Source organism: Protopterus annectens, chromosome 13.part0 (genome assembly GCF_019279795.1).
Source record: "Protopterus annectens isolate FY-2018-M chromosome 13.part0, PAN1.0, whole genome shotgun sequence".
NCBI classification, from domain to species: domain Eukaryota; kingdom Metazoa; phylum Chordata; order Ceratodontiformes; family Protopteridae; genus Protopterus; species Protopterus annectens.
In genome coordinates, this window is record NC_056747.1 from 1,138,792,610 (window position 1) to 1,138,806,794 (window position 14,185).

The following is a 14,185-nucleotide window of genomic DNA, read 5'->3' on the forward strand; positions in this document are numbered from 1 at the left end:
GACTGAATTGCAATCGTTCCTACGGGGGGGATTCTGAAGTGCTTGCAACGCGTACCGCACCGCTCTCATCTCCAGAACGTTGATATGCAGGGAGGTCTCTGTATCGTTCCACGTGCCTTGGACCATCCTGCCTGAATAATGCCCCCCCCCCACCCGAGGCGGGAGGCGTCCATGGTCACCGTGGCGAGAGGGGAAGAGGTGCAGAAGGGTCGGCCCATATGGAGGTCCGGAGCATGGAGCCACCATAATAGAGCCCTCCTGCAAGCCTTGCTGATAGCAATGGGGTGATGAAGAGGAAAGGACAGAAAGGACCATTGTATTAGAAGGGTCCATTGCAGTACCCGCATGTTCAGACGAGCACATGGAAGGAGCGTTATCGCTGCCGCCATGGAGCCCAGCGCCCTCAGGACCAATTCCGCTGGTGGGGTCTCTGATTGGAGGATAGCCCGCACATGGAGTTGCAAATTCCGAAGTCGTTCGGACGTTAGAAAGGCTCGTAGCTCTCTGGTGTCTATTCTGGCTCCTATGAATTCTATGGCTTGTGTCGGGGCCAGAAAGGATTTGTCGGCATTGATGGTGATGCCTAACTGTGGGGCTAGGCGGAGAAAGAAATCTCTGGCTGAGCAAAGTAGATGCCTTGTTGGGGTGGTCAGGAGCCAGTCGTCCAGGTACGGAAAGACCTGTATTCCCTGGAGTCTCAGGTGGGCCGCAATTACTGCTAATACCTTGGTGAACACCCTGGAGGCTGTGGTGAGGACAAAGGGAAGGACCCTGAACTGGTAGTGACTGGTTCCCAGCCGGAAGCGGAGGAACCTCCTGGATCGTCTGTCCATTAGAATGTAGTAGTACGCATCCTTGAGGTCTATAGAGCACATCCAATCGTTCTCCCTTAGAAGGGGGAGAATAGATTGAAGAGTGACCATTCGGAATTTTTCCTTGGTTACCGACAGGTTCAAGTGGGACAGGTCTAAAATCGGTCTCAAGTCCCCAGTCTTTTTTGGCACCAAAAAGAACCTGGAGTAGAACCCTAATTTGAGCTGGTCTTGGGGCACGGGCTGGATGGCTCTTTCTTAGCAACTGCTGAATTTCTGCGGCTGCAGCCTCCCTCTGATCGGGTGGTACATCGGGGAGGTTCTTGAATTTGGGGACATGAAGTAATGGTATTTTGTACCCTCTGGATATAATTCGAAGCACCCAGCGGTCTGTCGTGATGGACTCCCATGCCGCTAGGTGCTCCGAGAAGCTCCCCCCGACTGCCTCCAGAGTGGAGCAGTCGGGCAACCCTTCAGGGCTGCTGCGTGGGCCAGTCAGAGAAAGGTTCTCTGGACCCAAAGTTCCTCGGAGCCCCTCTGCCCCTGGGGCGGCGTCCTCCCTGTCCTCCTCTGCCACGGAAGGACTGGTTGTCCGAAGCGGGTTGGGAATGTTGCAATTTCTGGAACCACATCTTGTTCTGACCCTTTTGGTTCTTCGAAAAGGACCGCTGGGGCGCAGAGAAGCGGACTCAGACGGCAAACAACGTCTTCCCATCCTTCTCGCTCTGGACAAGTGTCTCGCGAACCGTTTTGCCAAACAGGGCAGAACCATCGAAAGGGGCGTTCGCAAAGGACGCTTTAAAGGGCTCCACAAAGTCACAATGATGGAGCCAGGCCTGACGTCTCATGACTAGGCCCGCTCCGCTAGCCCTAGCGGCTCCCTCGGTGGCATGGGACAATAGCCGCATAGAGGTATTTGAAATGGATCTCAGAGTGGCCATTCGGGTGGAGTACAATTGTTTGTCCTCCGCTGACATGGACTCAGGGGGGGAGGCAGCGTATTCTTTGATAAGATCCTGCTGCATCCTGATCACATGTGCCATATAGTTCAGAGACCTTACCGAGAAGGTCGCTGAACTAAAAACTCGCTTCCCTAAGCGGTCCATCGAGCGGGACTCCTTGATCGGTGGATGGACTGAGGGGCTCTCCTGAGCTAGTTCTCTCTTCGTGACTGCCGCCGTCAACATGGCATCTACGGGGGGACCCTTGCTCCAGAGCAATCGGTCTGAGGGGGGGCTTAGTATCCTGTCCGGGGGTTTGGGTATTGGCTCCACGGTGTCCGGATCCTTCGACGCCCTGGTGCTAATAAGGTCCACCAAGGGGTCGGCTGGAGGGGACACCCAAGAGGTAGACAGGCCTGCTTCGAATGCCTCTTGAAACACAGACTCGTCGGAGGAAGACTTGGGGGCAGACCACCCACCTCTGATCCTCAGCATCTCCATGATGTCTCCAAAGGAGACATCCTCAGGGGGTGATCTTGGGGAGCCTTCCCCTTCATCCAAGTCCGTGTCCTCAGTTAAGGACTCAGGGGAGTCCACGTGCCTCCTCTTGCACTTATGCTTGTGGGGCACTTCCTCGGGGGGGCTGTCCGAGGAGGCCTCGCCAGCAACATCCTGTTCCAACGGAACTACCTGGGACATTGAAGCAGGCTGTCCCTTTGGCCGGGTGATGGAAGCCTGGCCCAGCACAGAGGGAGTGCAGGGTGGAACTGAGACAAGGGCCGGGGGTCCAGATGCTCTCAACAGAGCCCTCTCCACTACATCGAAGGCTGAGGGGGAACCACTCTCGCTGGGCTCCGAGAGTCTGCTCCCACTCGGATCCGAACCGAGACCATCAGATCCGAAGGACCAGTGCGCTCCGACCTGGACGGAGCCGAAGGCACACTGAATCCCTCGGATCCGAAGCTCGGGCCACGGCTCAGAGAGGTCGGATCAGACAGGCTTGAGGGCAGGGTCGGATCCGAAGTACCAAGTACTGTCGGCGTCGACCCACCCCCAGCTCCAATTGGATGGAAAAAAGGTGTCGAGCTCCCCCCCGAAAGGGGGGGGGGGCAAGAGCACTCCCATTTGCAGCTGGGGCTGGATGAATCTTCGCATCATCCGGTCCAAGTCTGCATCAGACATGCTGAACGTAGATCTCGAAGAGGTCACCGAGGCAGGCCTGGAATGCCGCCTCGATGACCTCATTGGAGATCAGGCCTCCCTCCTCCTCCTCGGGCCCTGGGGAGAAGCAAGGGGATCGGAGCCGAGGAGGAGGAGACCTAGAAGCAGTGGAGGGAGAAGCCCGCTTAGCTGGCGGGGCCGAAGCGGAGGCCTCGGCCCGCCGTTTGTGGTGCTTCTCCCTCCGTTTCTCCCTCCTAGCCTCCCTGTCCTCCGGCGCTTTAGTGGGAGTTTGAGTCCCGGCCGAAGGAAGGGGGGCAGCAACCACAGACTGTGGTAGTGCCACGGGAGCAGCGGAGGCCGGAGCAGAGTCCGGGGGTAAAAGTCCCGCCAAGACCAGCTTCGACCTCCGCTCTTTCAGTGCCCTGGGGTTAAACGCTGCACAAATGGTACAGCCTGAGGTGAGGTGTTCAACCCCAAGGCACCGAACGCACCAAGTGTGGCCATCAGCCGGGGAGAGCTTATGGCCACACTCGGTACATTTAGAAAAAATGGCTTTTGGGGCCTCAGCCATACTTAAAAGAAAAAAGGTAGTGCTAGACAAACACACAGGCCCCAAAAACACAACACACACACACACTCACTAACGACCAGCGAAGGGTGGGGAAAAAACTAAGTAAAAGAAAAATATTTTTACACTACAGGGTACCTAACTCTTACACACTATTTTTTATAAAAAAAAAAGAAGAGAGCTTGACAGAAAAACACACTTAACTGACGATTTACTGTTGAGCTCAATGGAATCCAGCTATCCACAAGCGCGGCAAACTAGATCTGAGGTCATGGAGGGTTGGCAGGGGATTATGGGTGAGGGGAGGAGCTACGAGCTCGGATTCATTAGCTTGAAACAAGTTGCCGGCTCGGATCCGATATCGGATCCAAGACCCACAGGTTGCTGACAAATGAAGTCCCTACTTCAGATCTCTGGATCCCACCCAGTTCGGGTTTGTAAAAGGCAGATCATGTCTCCTAAACCTGACAGACTTCTTTGAAGCAGTTACCAAAGCCGTAGACTAGGTTAAGGTGGTTCACACAGCCTATCTAGATCTTGCCAAGGCTTTCGACACCATCCCCCACTCTGGGATTATAGATAAACTCACTAAACTAGGTATAAATCCCTATGTCACAAGATGGGTTGCCAACTGGCTCACTGACAGAACCCACACTGTGAAAGTAGCAGACACCAAATCCAACTTCACACCAATGACAAGTGGAGTACCACAGGGTTCAGTCCTGGGTCCTCTCCTGTTTGGTATCTACTTCTCTGAAGTACAGGCTAACACAGAAGGTCTTTGGCTAACGAAGTTCGCAGATGACTGCAAACTAGGAGCCATAATCGATGTGGACATCCTACAAAAGGGCCTCACTGAGACAGATGCTTGGTGTCAAAGCCATGGCCTCAAGCTCAATGCCAAAAAGTGCATCGTCATCCCCTTTGGTAAAAACTCTGTACCCATGAACTACCACATAGCTGATAGTCTACTTAATGCCGAAAATGTGATGAGACCTTGGGACACAGGTGGACAGTAGTCTCTCCTTTGATAATCACATCGCCACAGTGGTCAGGGAATCCTTCTATGTGGCTCATCTCATCACAAAAGGATTCTCATTCAGAAAAAAAGAGGTCATTGTTCACCTCTACTCATCACTCATTAGACCCATTATAGAGTACAATGCCCCTTTTGGTATTTACCTCACAAGACATCAACAACTGGAAACACCGCAGAAATAACTCACAAAGAGGATTACCAGCCTCAAACAGATGCCCTACGCAGACCGCCTCAAAAAACTCCAGCTTTACTCAGTCGCAGATCGCCTACTCAGAGGTGATCTCTGCCTAACATAACAAAGCTATGTCAAACCCAGAGCTGCTGGACATGCTCCCCTTAAAGAAATCCCAATCCCTCCACGCTACACGCTCTAGGGACCTAAACCTCGTCACCACAATAAACAGAAATGCTGGAGGGATAGATTCCTGTCCCAGAGACTTCCCAAACTCTGGAATAAACTACCTATCTATATCAACCAAAGCTCATTAGCATTTTTCAAGAAAAATCTTGATGATTGGATGGGAAATAGGAAATTCACCCTGGGGATCACCTCTGTGGCTCTGCTCGACAGTGGCACAGGAAAATAATTTTCTTGGGTGGCAAAAGCCAGGGTACTTTTTTGGCTGGGCTTGTATAGGCCCCAGGGCCGATAGCCTAGTACCTACCTATGAACCTATTTAGGGCCATACAAGGAGGATCTGTCAAAGGGTGCACTGAAGGAAGAAAGACTTGAATGGCTCTGCAAACACACAGGTGCATCCAAGCATGTCGTCGAACAGAAATGCCTGAACCTGCTGACCTGGTCGCCCCTTCAGCTACATGCACAATTAACCTCATGAACAAACTGGAGATAGAGTCCAGGGTAGCTAACTGAGAGGCCACTTTTTCTTGGACCCCCCTAAGCTACAGCTTCCTGCCAGGGTATCCGACAGCTCCTTGACCACATCCCCTGGAGCCTAGTAAAATGTGCCAAAAAATTCAAGGACCTAATGGTAGAGGTCAATGATGCGTAAACCCGCTTCCCAAATCTGTCCATCACCCCAGATGCACAGTCGGGGGGGGGGGGGGGAGTACAGTGGCAGCCGCTACCACCATGGCATCTGCTGCTAACCCTTTCACCCAGTGCTGATGATCCTTGGAAGTGGAGAATATTTTATCTGGTCTCTGGGGAATCGGTTCTATCGAGTCAGGAGCCTTCCAAGCACACTGAGCTATCAGTTTAATTAAATCGTCAGTTGGAGGAGTCATCCAGGAAATAGACAGGCGAGCCCCAAAGGCCTGCAAGTACACAGACTCCTTGGAGGAAGCGTCTTTGGGCTTCCAGTCAACCCTCTGTTTAAGGATCTCCAGGATGTCTCCAAAGGAGATGTCTTCCTCTGGTGACAGGGGGGGACCCTCCCCTTCATCTAAATCTGTCTCTTCAGTGACGGACTCTTCAGAAGGAGTCCAAGTGTTTTCTCTTGCACAATTTCTTCAGCAGGGCCTCTTCAGTGGGAATATCTGGAGAAGACTCAGAAGAGGGGTGACCCTTTGTTGCTATGTCTTGCATCCTTGGAGCTCATTGTCCAGATACTGAGGTTGGTGGTAGCTCTGGGTAAGCAGGGGTCAAGGGGTGAGACTTCAGTAACACAGGAGCCACCTGGAAAGAAGCAGTGGCCAAGGCTATCTCCATAACTTGGAAAGCAGGCCCCCCTCCTCCGAGGAGAGATGGAAGCCTGGAACAGAGACAAACACGGAACCAGAGGTCACACCTCACCCCAAGAAACTCACCTGCAGAGCTGCAGTCAAGAAAGAGCCCACAGCCAGCGCAGTCTGAAGGAGTAAGGTCAGCTCTGAATAAAAAACAGGAGCTGACTCGAACCCTCCAGACCAGATGGTGGAGGCCCGATCCTGGGAACCTGTCAGTTCAAAAGGCACTGAGAGAGTCAGAGCCTTGCCTGGAACCAAAGACAAACTAGATATTGGCACGGAGACCATAGGAGTCTGTGTGGATGGAGTTGAAAGCTCTAAAGCCTGAGAAGAGGTCAGAGGAGGAGTATATGTGGGAGTACTGGGAGAGAATTTCCCTGACCCAGGAGGGGGGGGGGGGTTGAGAAGATGGAGGAAGACCCCTAGCTTTCAGAATCTGATCCCCCAACCTCACTATATCAACTTCGGAAAGACCCCTGGTGGAGCAAATGGACAACCCCGAGAGGCATTCAGGTCTTTCTATGAAGGGGCTAGGGAGTTGACCTAGAAAGAGGTCGATGGATGATGACTATGTAGTCCTGGGTGCCATGGAAGATTCTGTCTTCAGCACCGGGGCAGAGGGGTAAGAGCTATGGTGCCACAGGAGATGTCAGATCCGACATGGTAACTAAAATATCTGGAATCGGTGTCGGAAGCACTGAGGAAGATGTTGGTGCCGAGGAATCAGAGTGTTCCAAACTCTTTGGAACCTTGGATTTCAGTTCCGAAGAGAAACCAGACGAAGGGTGTAGATGTCGGTGCCGACAGAGACGTCAGCACTGAAGAAATTGTTTTTGCACCAGAGGCCCGAGGAGATTGATAGGCCTTGGATAAAGCTTCCAAAGGGGCCTTAAGAATCGCTTTAAGGATTAATATATTTCTATGCTCCACCAGAGCTCTATGACTGAAGCCCTGTCAGATGCAGCACTCCGCATCAAGATGGGAAACACCCAAGCAGTATACACATTTTACATGACCATCCGAATTCAGCATTTTCCAGACGCAGTCCAGACACTGTTTAAACCCACTGGTTTATCTTCCATTTTAAGACTAGAAAGGCAAAAAAAAAAAAAAAAAAAAAAAAGAAACACACAATCACTCAGTTTTTGAAAGGAAAGAAACCTACCAATGATGGTAGGAGAGCTCACCAACGGTAAAGGAAGGACGGCGAGATCAACTAGCAGCTATGGTAGGCAAGACGCACCCCAAGGGTATAGGTTAAGGAAAGGAGCACTCACATGAAGAGAAAGGGTAGACAGGGATCAGTTGCATCTATATAACCCAAGAATAACAAAAAAAATGTATTGGAGAAATGTAATAAAGTTGTAAAAGTACTTAGCTGCAAGAAAGGCTCACATGTCTTTTCTAGAACAGCAGCAAATGAGATCTGAGGTAACGTAGACAGGGCCATTATAGGTAGACTACTAGCTTGAGATTTTTTGGCTGGCGCAGGGTATATAACGGCAGGATCGGTTCAAAGGGTCGGAACTGTAACTTGTCAGTCAAGAATAGAAGATGATCAATAACTTAAAAGACTGAAGAACTTTATACACTCTATCTACTTTCTTAGGGCAATGGGCTGGCCATCAGGAAAGTTACAGGCTGTAATAAAAATCCTCTTCCAATGCTGGAAGAACATGAGGTACTGCAGAATGTTCAGGAAATTCAGTTGCAATAAAGCATAACAGTTCTTTAAATAGAGTTGACTGTCATTATGTTCTTGATGAAAAAAGAAGTTAGGTACTCATCATAATGTTCCATCTGTACTGTCAATTTTTCATTTCTTTTCACATATGGGTTTGGATCCGACTGCCATTATTACGCTTGTGGCAACCACAAAAGGTCTTGGACACCTCCCCTTACCCATGATGCATTGCTCCCTGTTACCTCAGATATTGTTTGCTAAGACCATCTCCAAATGGAAAGCATAGAGAAAAGATTTACATGAAAAAGGCCCAAAAGGAGACCATTCTGGTGAATTGAGGAAAGTAACCTCAGCAATAAAACTATGCTTCCCGCACTACCAGAAGCAAGGGCTGGGGGCTTGGAGGGAGGGGAAGTGAGGAGAAATGAAAAAGTACAGTTATGTACACTTACCATAAATGTAGATGTTCTAGTGTTGCAGTCATTACATTTGGGTAATCTGCTGGCAGGTTGCCCTCAGTCGGCCTGAATTCCAAAGTCTTGGGTCCTGCATCGGTTGCCGTCTCCTCTTCCATGACATCAGGTTGGCAGGGGTATAAAAAAGCAGCAGACGCCATTTTCTTTAGTTTTTCTTGCCCCAGATGTCAGGTGCCCCCAAAAAGGAAGGAAAAAAAAAAAAATATATATATATATATATATATATATATATATATATATATGTATATGTATATGTATGCAACAATACAAACTTTACCTTCATCTACAAGCAAATACACCACATAGGTTGTAGAAGATAGAGAAGGAAAGAAACTTCAGAATGAAAGGGGGATGGCAGGCGGGAAACCTGGACTAAAACAGTGAATACACTCTAACATCTACATTTATGGAAAATGTACACAACTGTACTATGTTCTTAGTGCTTCACTGTTGCAGTCATTACATTTGGGTAGAATCAAAGTACTGCCCAATAGCTGCAGGACTTAGGACCCGGATATCACGAACTTGATAGAAACAACTTGAGGTAATCAGGAACTTTAATTTCACACAGAAAATAATGAATAAAACAAGCGCTTTCGCTAGGTCAATACCGAGCTTCTTCAGAATACAAAATCCTTTGTGCTTTCATTAGCACTCATTAAATAGTCATTAAAACAATCACATGACCCTTCTAACTCCCTCCCTGTTAATTAAAACCACACACTGTCATGTAAAGTGTAAACATGTGTGCAATATCTAAAAACTAACCTCATTAAAATGCATAGAATTGTAAAATTATGCATCCAATGTCCATATACCATAACAGGTAATACCTTTCTTCTCTAGGTCAAGCTATAACCATCACATGAACATAACAATAAATAAACTTAATATTTACAATAAACATGACACTAAAATGGGTGAAATTGCATTCAAAGCATCAACTAATGTGTTACTATTATGATGTTATAAGCGAGCCATTCTTAACTTTAATACACTACTAATATTAATATTTTTGTTCAACCCAGGAAGCCTTCCTGAGTCTAACTTGAGCTGCCAATGTAGTTCACAGTATTCAAGCCTGGCTTCCCAGTTACCACCTCTCAAATCTAGTGTCACTTGCTCTAAAACCATGAACTTTAACTCCATATTTTCACACACCTGTGAATGCTTAAAAAAAGCATTACTTTCTTTACCTTTAGAAACATCATAAAGAGGTGGTAACTGGGAAGCCAGGCTTGACTACCGTGAACTACATTGGCAGCTCAAAAGAAAATGGTGTCGGCTGCTTGTTTTATACCCCTGACGACCTGACGTCATAGAAGAGGAGACAGCAACCGACGCAAGACCCAAGACTTTGGAATTCAGGCTGACTGAGGGCAACCTGCCAGCAGATTACCCAAATGTAATGACTGCAACAGTGAAACAAGAAGAACATCTCAACAATACAGATGGAATGTTATGGTTAATACATCACTTCTTTATCTGATGTTGCCAATTTTCATTTCGTCCTCACATATGGAACACAGTCTCCAGCTACCTTTACCTTGGGTGGACTCATGGAAGGATGTTTCTCAGAACTATTTAACCAAAGAGGCTCTTCCCCTGGAGGCCAAATATAATTTATAATGAGTGACAGAAGTATGACTATTAGCCCATGTGGCCGCTGCACAAATTTCGTCCATGGATGCATTAGCCTAAAAAACTGCCAAAGTTGCCATGGCCCTGGCTTAGGTGAGCTCGAACAGGTTTGGAAAGATCTACACCTTGTTTGGTGTAGATGAAGGAAATGCAGTCAGCCATTTTGCTACAGTAACTTTGGATACTGGCAGGCCCTTCCTATGGCCTGCAAAGGAAATAAAACATTTATTCTCACTGATGGGGGTTGGGATCCAATCCATCGGATCCGTCTCGGCCATTTCAAAAGCTCAAGGCCGTCAGAAAAGCTCGTGGGCATTCTTCCTTACCCATAATGCAACTCCCTAACTTTCTCAGATCTTTTTTGCCCCTGACAACTCATACAGAGGTAGCTGCTTTAATAGAAAAACCAAAAAAATAAGTTATGTACTCACCATAACGTTCCATCGGAGTAGTTATACTTCATTTTTCTGCAACCTGTGGGTATCTGTATCGGATCCGAGCCGGCAACTTTTTTCTAGCATCTGCTCCAGGCTCTGAGCTCCTCCCCTTACCCATAATGCCCTACCATCTCCTATCTTCCCTCAGATCGAGTTTGCTGCAACTAAAAACATAAGCAACTCAACCCAATAAACCAAATCTGAAAGACAGGACAAGGTCCGGGGGATGGAGGGAGGGAATGTTACAGAAAAATGAAGTCGTTATGGTGGAGTACATAACTTCTCTGAAGTAGTTAACTTCATTTTATCTGCAACCTGTGGGACAAAGTCCCCAGCTTCTCCGATCCTGGGAGGCCATTATGGAAGGATATTCCTGAGCACCGCAGAGCCAAAGGATGCTCTACCCTACCCCTCGAAAACAGATCTAATTTGTAATGGGAAATGAAGGTATGTGAACTGGCCCAGGTTGCTGCTGCACAAATATCATCCAAAGGCATCCTAGACCAAAAGGCAGCAGAAGTCTCCATGGACCTGGTAGAGGGAGCCTTAACAATACCAGGAGGAGATCAACCTTTTGCTTTGTAGGCATGTGAAATAAAGTGTGATCCATCTGGCCAAAGAAACTTTAGAAATAGCTTTTCCCATAAATGCTTTGGAAAAGGAAACAAACAACTGGTCAGTCTTGCGTAAAGACTTCGGTCTATGAAAATAAAAACGAAGCTGTCTATGAACATCTAACAAATGGAGTTTGTATTCACCTTTATTTTGGAAGTTAGGAAAGAAAACGGGCAGATTAATGGACTGGTTTATGTTTGCTTCAGATGCCACTTTAGGTAAGAAGGAAGGGTTAGTACGGAGGGAGACCCTATCCTTATAGAAGACCAAATACGGAGGCATGGCAGACAGAGCTTGAAGCTCAGAAACCCTCCTAGCAGATGTAATGGCGACTAGGAAAGCGGTCTTCCAGGACAAAAATTTCAAGTCCACCGAAGCTGCAGGTTCGAAAGGAGGAGACACCAATGCCTGTAAAACAAAAGTAAGGTCCCAAGGAGGCACTGAATCCTTGATAGGTGGACGTAACAGAAAAGTACCTTTAAGAAAAGCCTTACACAACCTAGAGGAGGCCAAGGCCATGTTGTCTTCACCCACGTGAAAACTGGAAATGGCTGCCAATTGTACTTTCGCTGTGGAAGAACTAGCTCCTTGCTGAAAGATACCAGACAGGAAATCCAACACAGCTGGAATAGGTGCTGTAAAGGGATCTATTTTTCTCTGTGAGGCCCAAATGGAAAAGCGCTTCCATTTACTGCAATAAAGTTTCCTAGTGGAGTCTTTTAGAGAAGCCACCAGAATGGACTTTACTGGGGATGAAAGACCGGGAGTCCTGGCAATTAACGGAACTGGAGCAACCAGGATGTCAGCTTGAGGCTGCCCAGATCGGGCAGACGTGCCCCCAATGGATGGGAGATTAGATTCGGGCAGGGATCCAGAACCCACGGGGGAGCTAAGAGATGAGACCAAAGGAATGGGATCCAAACCTGATGAGGCCGGAACGGGACAATGAGGATCACTTAACACCGTAGTTGGCAAGCTTTCTGAAGAAACTTCGGAATGAGTGGCAATGGTGGATAAGCATACAGAAGCCCAGGGGACCAAGCATGGACTAGAGCATCTCTGGGGTCTTCTCCTGGTGAGGGAATCAGAGCGAATAACTTGCTGTTCACGTTGGAAGGAGATGCAAAGAGATCGCAGCAAGGCTGACTCCATGTAAGGAAGATCTCCTCCGCTACTGACGGTTTCAGAGACTACTCGTACAGCATCAGAATGGCCCGACTCAATCTGTCCGCTAAAATGTTGGAGCACCCCGGGATGTGCGTTGCTTTCAAAAACCGGTGGAAATCGCCCATTCCCACACTCTCATGGCCTCGCGACACAGGGGGTAGGATCTGGTTCCCCTCTGCTTGTTGATATACCAGACAAAGTACAGGGGGGATAGCCAGGGGCCTGTGCCAAGGCAATAAAAGGAAGTCTCTGAGCCTTTTCTTGGATTCTGAATAATCCTGGCTCTCCCACTGGAAATGCTCCCTCATGGTGTGCAGGGTTTCCCCAAAAGAATAATCCTGAGGCTGAAGGTATGGACTCTTCTGCATCAGAGTCCTCATAGGGAGGGACAGAATATCCCTGATCAGAAGAGGAATCAGAGGAAATGGAAACCTGGTCAGAGGAATCATAGTTGGTGTCTTGCCTAGGTCTTTTGTCAGGAGGGGGATGGGATCCCCTAATTAAAGTAATTAGGTCTTCGGCCATTTTAAGCATCTGTTTCCTTGGCATGGATGACTGTTCTAGAGAATGCGGTACTTGTTTTCTTGACTTTAAATGGTGTTTTTGACTTTGCCTTTGCTGCTGTAGTGGGCTTAATTGTAAGATGTGAAGGTCTGAAAACACCCTCAGAAGCCGATGCCTGCTCAGCGGCTCCGGACCCATCTGAGGGAATAGTTTCCGTAGGCCCAATACCTTGAGTTTTCACAGGCATCGGTGTCTCCATGTGGATGTCGGTTACGGCCTGTGGCTCTTAGATAGCTGGTGTCAGGGGCTGCGAAAGCGCTTCACTGAGAACCGGCGACTGGCCTAGAAGTAGCTTCGTCGTCGGTTTTGGACCTTGGATGCCTGTCCTTTTCTTTGTCTTTGCGTTTTTTATAAATTCCGGTCGTCAGTTGTTCTGACGGCATTATGTAATTAAACCTTCGGCCAAAATAATGTAAAGCAAAATCAAACTGACGTTTAATAGTGCGTTTATTGAATCTAGCACAAAACCGACAACTAGTAATGTCGTGGTCAGGGCCTAGGCAAGGAATACAGTAAGAGTGAAAGTCCTTATGAGGTATTTGCTTCCCACAAGAAATACAATTATTAACTTTTACTGACATCGGTCTGGAGCAAGAAAAAGTTTCCCCAACAGGGTACTTAGCTTTATTGAAGACTTCGGTTCTGAAACTCAATTTTGAAAATCTCAGGAGTCTGCCGACTGGCACTTGTGAACTGCTTTTGCTTCGGGCACCGCGCGGCAGGAAAGACTGAAAAAAATGGCGTCTGTTGCAACTTTTATACCCCTGGCGCACTGACGTCAGGGAAGCGGCGACAGCAACCGACGCCGGACCAAGACTTTGGAACTCGGGCCAACTGCGGGTCGCCTGCCAGCAGGATAACCCAAGTGTAATGACTGCAGCAGTGAAACACGATGAACATCCGACATGTTGTCTGACTGAATTGCAATCAATCTGAGAGGGAGGACTGTGTGAAAGGCTTCCAATGCTAAAAGCACTACCCTCATCTCAAGAGCATTTATGTGCAACTTGGTCTCTGACTGGGACCACATGCCTTGGACTGCCCTTCCCAAAAAGTGTCCACCCCACCCGGGTTGGGAGGCGTACGTGGTCACTGTGGCTTGGACTGGAGATGACGGGAAGGGGCGTCCTTTTAATATCTCCAGTGAACTTAACCACCAAAGAGGAGACGTCCTGCAGATGTGACTGATCTTGATCGGAAATTCCATGGGCAGGTTTAGCCAAGACCATTGAACAGCCAGAGTCCATTGAATAACCCGCATGTGAAGGAGCGTACAAGGGAGAATCGATATGGCGGCAGCCATGGAGCCCAGAGCCCGGAGAACCTCGCTCACCTTTGGAGACTTGGAGTTTGCTATCTGAGTTATGTGGCATCTGAGGTGTTGGATCCTG

General features: G+C 48.4%; 1 protein-coding gene across 1 annotated transcript in view; it reads right to left on the reverse strand.

Moving 5' to 3' along the window:
- Nucleotides 1-14,185, reverse strand: part of NMT1 (N-myristoyltransferase 1) — a 1,232,576-nt gene that overhangs the window by 324,206 nt on the left and 894,185 nt on the right. The window lies entirely within an intron of this gene.